The following is a 7,289-nucleotide window of genomic DNA, read 5'->3' as shown; positions in this document are numbered from 1 at the left end:
TTGCAGAATGCAGTTTAATGACAAAACCCATGCTGTGATTTTCCATTAAGGAGTAGAGAAAGACTCTTACCTGAAACTCAAGAGTGTTGCCTTAAATTCAGTAACTTCACCTGGATCTTTAATCTGAGTATGATGGAGACACTTTTAGGGTTGCAATCAAGATTATTAAAAGATTACTTTTAACATGACTTGGTGATGAGTTGTAGGAACAAAAGGGCATCTGCAATTGAAGCATATATGTGGTATATATCATGGATGTAACTTCTGAGGGTCTTGATGCTGTTTGATATTACCCATTACTGATCCCCTCTTGGGTGAAATGACAAAAAAATATATCTCATTTTGCAGTTCTACAAATCTGCAAAGAGGTAAAATAGTAGTTGGGGACAAACAATAGGATAGCTGTTGCCTTGGTGTCATACTTGCAGATGGCCAATGGAGTTGCTGCAGCAAAAATCCTAACATCTTGGATATTTTTAATTCATTTTGTTTTGTTGCCTTTGTCTCCTGGAAACTTCCTGGACAAGTCCCTGCAGTTTTCTTGGCAAGATTTTGGAAGTGGTTTGCCATTGATTCCTTTCTTAGGAGGAGAGAGTAACTGGCCCAAACTCAATCTGGCTTGCATGACTAGAACTCAGAGTCTTCTGTTTCTAGCCTGATGTCTTTAATCACTACACCAAACAGGCTCTCAACTCTTGGTTACAAGCCTGTTTTTCACAGAAAAATATCTTATGGCATTAAACCACGGTTGGCATAGCAATTTACAACAGCTGAGTTCTATTTCAAATTGAGGGTGAGGGCTGTGATGGATGACAGCTGTGTTAACATGCAATCATCCAGTCCTTGAGTCTGAAAAAAGTGTACATGCATAAATTATATTTATATATTAGAGTGAATCAGGCACTTTAACTTCACCCTGTGCCCTTTTCCATGCTGGGACTTGTTGAGCTAGGAAGCACCAAGATGAAATAGGAGGGAAACATCAGTGACAACCAAGCCCAATTTCTAAGGTAATGGCAGTGTTACAATACGATGAGCATCTTGAAGCAGTCCATGAAAGGCAAAATGGTACTATTCTCGGCCAAAGTAATTAAAAGTAATTAAAAGTAATTAAAAGTGCATATATATGCATATATATGCACAAACTAGAAGCCAGTCCACAGCTGCATCATCAGCCACTTTAAACCCCTCCAATCCATACATGAAGCAAACTGACACCCACCATAAAGATGTGGCACGACCACGAACACGAAGCCAAACAACAGCGATGAAGCTCACCATCTCAAATCCCCCTGCAACTCAAACTAACCTGAGCACAACAAAGCTCCCACCCAAACANGTGCAAATGCGAATAGATAAATAAGTACCACTTCAGTGGTAAGGTAACAGCGTTCCATGTGCCTTGGCATATAATCATGCTGGCCACATGACCACAGAAATGTCTTCAGACAACGTTGGCTCCCTTGGCTAAGAAACGGAGATGAGCACTGCCCCCTAGAATTGGACCCAACTGGATAGGGGAAACTTTTACCTTTACCTCTTACTAACATGCACACTTGCCACAAGCAATTGAACAAGGCCAGCACACTATTTTCTGATGATCACTTTTAGAAGAAGATGAAGCTTTTCAAATGAATCCTTGTAAATGGCAGATATTCTGGTTTGTCCCTTTGGGAAAGCCAAGACCTTGGGGTTTTTTTTGGGGGGGGGGGGTTTAATGTTACCTAAAGAGGCTTCCTATTTAAAAGAAATTGTTCTACATTCTCCCCAGACTGGGGAAGGCTGAGACAACAAGTGTGTTGCTTTCTAAAGAAAGCCATGGATATTTTAGACTGCAGTTGCGGGGATTTCAGCGAGCTGAGGGGATAACAACTTCTATTGTCCTCCACAATCAAAACTTTCCATCTCTGTTGGCAGTTTTCCAAACTCTATAGAAGTTAAGAAAACTGCATAGAAAATACTTAAAATTTTGCGGGAACTTGCACAGGGGGAAACACAGAAGTTAGTTTGAATCCTCTCCAGACATAACACATGTTGAGACATATACTTTCTCCACACTGTATCTTTGTACAATATCATTGCTCTTCCTACATTACTTTTTGGCCTTGGAAGTAACATGGATTATAGTTTAACTGATTATTCTATTTACTGCCCTGGATGAACAGTACGAATCATTGAATATTGAGGTATACTTTGGACAGGCCTACCTCCAGAGGTGGAGCAGGGAACAATTGCCTCATTCCTTTCCCGCCTCTTTCCACCATGCACATTTCATGGAAATCTGCTTGCTTGTTGTTTATCTCTACCATCTAATCATGAGATATTACAGTGCTGTAGCTTAGTAGGTTTTAATCTCTTAGCACTTGAAGTAGCATAGAGCAACTCTGGTGAGAAGAAAATCCACAGTGAAATTCTTTTCAGAGCAGAACATAATGCCAGACGCTTGTAGATGCCATCTTTTCATTATATTATTTCTGGCCACAGTCCTAAATCAAAGGTCAGCATAATTTAATCCTGAAGTGTTGGTCCCAAGAATCAGGAAACAGTGCTGTGACCAGGTACCAACATTTTTTTATCTGTGTTGTTGTATCATAGCAGTTGAGCAGGATAAGAATTTTGATTTGATTTGGTTGCATTGTCTGTTTCTAAGAGCAATTATCCTAACACAACAAGAAAAAGCCAAAGGAGGGAACAATTTGTTTGATGAGGAATGAGTCTCAGAACATCACACTGTTAACAATAATTTAAATACAAATTAATGCATGGATGTATTAGTTTTCCTGCATAGAGCTTCTATTCTCCCATACATTCCTTAGAAACTTCCTAATTTATTTGATATTTGGACTCAGGTCTCAGCCTCCCTAGTCTGACTCTAGCTCTCCAACAAGCCTGCAAGCCTGTCCCCAAATAATCCAGTCCCTCCCTTTCCAGCTTGTTCACCAAATGGTATGAGCTGTTCCAATATTGCTCAAGGTCCACTCTTTGTTTTGTTCTTTGCTTCTCTGCTAATAATCCTTTCTTCCTCACTGGACGGGCTCCAGCAGTGACAGGTGTCTGGACTGATAAGAAGAAAATCTAAGGAGTCTGGAGGTGGAGGGAAAAAACCGGCTTGAGTCGATGGGGCTGAGGCTAGAGAAGAAAATCTCTATGGGGCTATGGGGCAGAGCAGCGGCAATAGGAGAACCTGGTTTCCTAATTTTCGTTCTATATTTACACACTGGTTGTTGTTGTTTTTTTTACTTCTTCAAATGCATTTCTCTTACTTGGCTTGGCTTGGTCAGGTCTCTGCCCCATTTTACATCTCCTGTTGCTACTTCTATTCCTTCCTTCCAACTCCTATTCCAGCAAGCATAACAAGATTAAGGGGAATAAAGGGCCATGTCTCTGGAATGGGATTAGTTCTGAATAAAATAAACAAACATGCTTAAGATTGTGCTGTAAGGATGGAGCAAGAAAGTCTGCACTTCAGGTCACATCTCAGTTGAATTAAAATGTCACATGATAGCTTTAACAAAGCTAGCTGCTGTCTCTCTGCTTCTCTTTATTCTCCCCTTGAAGGCCCCCTGCAGTGTGGAGAATTTACTAATTTACCGGGGTTGGGATTAGAATGATTGCTAGGTTTTATTATTTGTTTTAATGTGCATGCAGTTGTCCCAAATGCATAAATCCCTCAGAGGACCTGCCAGAATGGTTTCTGAGCATTTAAGATTTGTGTATATTGAAAATGCTGAATATCTACAAAAAAGCAAGATGTTTTGCATAGTTTAACACCCACTTGAAACACTGTTTGTGGAAATTAACATATTGGACTAAATAAATTAAGATCCATGGGTATGACCACAAATATCCAAACTGTCATTTTTGGGGACATGTTTTTCCTCAATTTAGTTTTCTAGGAATTCAGTCCTGAAAAATTATATGCTGCCGCCTTAACCACATTCTTTTCATGCTAGCCCTGCCACACATCCTCCTTTTGCCAAGAGAGGCAGCTTCCTATGTGTAGGATTATGGAATCTTCCCTGGAGGTGTGGTGTACACTAAGAAGAGATACTCATAATAATTCAAGACAAAGGAGAACAGCCAAGTGGGGAACAATTCGTGCAAATGATTAAAAATCCAACATAAAAAGTTGGATTTTTATTTATGGCTCCCTCAAACATTTTACAAAAAGAAATGTAAACATTCCTTGCACTAGAGTTGTGCAGAACCTTTTCAGTTTGCTGTACACTTCTGGAATTTGGAACATATAGTGTGGGATGACAGAAGGGGGCCAGCCAAATAGCACTTGCCAGACAGCAAAAGGTTAGGTGGCTGAAATTCTTCCTTGCCATCAGCTCTAGCCTCATAAAGTTTTCTAAGGCAAAGTTGTCCACCCTAATTTTACTTTTTTTTTGGGGGGGGGGGCAGATGGCACACTTCAAAAAGAGATACTAGAATGTCATCCTTTCCATTTTTATTTTTTAAGAATGCCCAAGGACACAAAGGCATCCTTGGAATGTGGATTAATGCTTTGTTTGACACCTCCAAAACCTCCGGCCCACTCACCTCCTCCAGCTTCCCTAGTCCTGTTTCCAGTTGCACGGTTTTGGCACCTTTCAGGACAAACACCTCCAAAAACACAGCTACCACGTCCGGCCCAAAACTCACAAAAGAGGCTGAAAAATGTCGGTTTGCCTGCTGTGATAGCACTAAATAATTTGCATGGGATATTATTTTAATGGTTTAGATTTAATTTGCATATATGCCTAGATGGACTCCCCAAAATCCACAAAGAGGGAACTCCACTCAGACCAATTGTCAGCAGCATCAACTCTGTCACCTACAACATTGCAAAACATCTGACCACCTTATTAACTCCTCTAGTTGGCAACACCACTCATCATCAAAAGCACGTGGTGGGGCAGTGGTTACAATGCAGTGCTGCAGGTTACTTCTGCTGACTGCCAGCAGTTCAGAATTTTGATTCTCACCGGCTCAAGGTTGACTCAGCCTTCCATCCTTCTGAGCTCAGTAAAATGAGGACCCAGATTGTTGGGGGCAATATGCTGTAAACCGCTTGGAGAGGGCTGTAAAGCACTGTGAAGCAGTATATAAGTCTAAGTGCTATTGCTATTGCTATCACATCAGCAATTCACAGGACTTCACCAGCAAGGTTTGGAAACTAAAACTGGACCCAGATGAGACCATGGTTTCCTATGATGTGACTTCCCTCTTCATCTGCATTCCAACAACTGAAGCTATCATTGTTGTGAAGTAACGACTGTTACAAGACAGCACCTTAAGTGACAGAATCAACCTCAGCCCAGACCACATATGTGCCATGCTGGACCTTTGCCTGACCACTACCTATTGTTCTATCCCAGCCTATAGCCGTCCTTGTTAAAGGCACAATAGGCTGGAGACTTAAAACAAAACAAACCCTTTTTAATATGGGTGACAAACCTGCCAAATAGTCCAGAAACAAAAGCAGCAAAACACAATCCAAATGGAGGAAATTGTCCACATGAAACATGATGCAAACAGAAAAGTAGTCACCAGCAAGACGAACAGAACATGATCCCATGAAGTACTTTGCAATGGTTGCCTTTAGCAACCAGCACCGCCCACACCTCCCCTTTTTATATAGCAGTCCCAAGGCGTTGCCTCTCAGTGCCTCCTCCTTTTTCCCTGGAGTTGTCGTATTGACTGCTGCTGATCTGCTCTCGCTAATTGCCGGCACGTACGAGCATCATTCAGCATGTCCATCAGGTGTGAGTCCTCCTAGTCTGACTCATTCTCCTCACACAGCTGAGCTTCATCGGGAACACGACTGGAGGGCCCAGGCTCTTCATCAAACCATAAGTCTTGTAATTCATCAGAGCCTCCCTCTGACCCTGATGGCCCTTCAAATGCCTCCTCCACCTCCTCCTCAGATTCCCCAGACTCAGCTGTTGGGAACACAGGCTGGCACGGAATCATGACACCTATTTTAAATACAATGAAGGTTTGTACAGACAAAAACACGGCTGCACCATAGGTTCACCTGTGTCCCCATTGTGGCTAATCTCTACATGGAAGAGGTAGAAACCAAAGCTCTAAACTCTTTCACAGGAATTCCACCCACTCACTGGTATAGGTATGTGGACGATACTTGGGTCAAGATCAAAACATAGGAATTGGAAGCGTTCACCAAACATATCAACTCTGTGGACAGATGAAATTTACGCAGTAAGATATTAAGGAAAATAGTCTACCCTTCCTGGACTGTGCAATACACATTAAGGAAGATAGAAGACTTAACACTGAAGTTTACAGAAACACCCCCCCAAACACACACAGATCAATATTTACATTTGGATTCTCACCACCCACTGGAGCACAAAATGGGAATTATCAGAACCCTATACCACCGAACTGAAGGCTTGCCTACCAGCAAAGTTGGAGAAGAAAAAGAACTAAAACACATCAAGGAAGCCCTCAGAATGTGTGGCTATCCCAACTGGGCCTTCATCAAATCCCAAAAAAGACCCAGCAGGAATTCCTACAAAGCAGAAGAGAACAATAAATTAAGCAATGTTGTCATTCCATATGTTGCAGGAAATATCTGAAAAGCTCAGGAGGATTTTCAGCCAACACAACATACTTAAACCCAAGAATACACTAAAGCAGAAGCTTGTCCACCCCAAGGATAAAACACCAAGACACAAACTAAGCAATGTGGTATATGAAGTACAATGCAGTGAGACATTTGCAGATCTGTACATTGGGGAAACAAAAGAACCACTTCATAAACACATGTCACAACATAGAGAACAAACCCATTAGAAAAAGATTCAGCAGTCCATCTGCATTTAAAAGACAAAGTCCATTCTTTCAAAGTCAGCAAAGTCTACATTTTGGACAGAGAGGACCACTGGTTTGAAAGAGGGGTCAAAGAGGCCATCTATGTCAACACTAAACAGCCCTCTCTCAACAGAGGGGGAGGGATGCAATATCATCTATCTTCAATCTACAACATAATCCTTTCAACAATTCCAAGAAGGCTCCACACCCATTTGCACCCCTCAGGTGACCTTGAGGACACAGATAAACCTCCAAGTGTCCTTAATGACTCTCTAAAAGAATGCAAATGACCAGCTGTCTGCAAGGAATATAAATCCTTCCATTCCCCACCATCCAGTCAGAGCTGAAGAAGCTTCTTGGATGAGAAGCAAAACATCTTCAAAGAAAAACAAGGAAGTCCAGTTGCCTCTTGAAAAAAACCATCTTTGGGACATTTAATTTGCATTTTGGTAGGATTTGTTGCACTC

Source organism: Protobothrops mucrosquamatus, unplaced genomic scaffold (genome assembly GCF_001527695.2).
Source record: "Protobothrops mucrosquamatus isolate PMUCROS unplaced genomic scaffold, P.Mucros_1.0 scaffold373, whole genome shotgun sequence".
NCBI lineage: Eukaryota > Metazoa > Chordata > Lepidosauria > Squamata > Viperidae > Protobothrops > Protobothrops mucrosquamatus.
The sequence above is the reverse complement of the archived record's forward strand: the minus strand, read 5'-3'. Positions refer to the sequence as shown.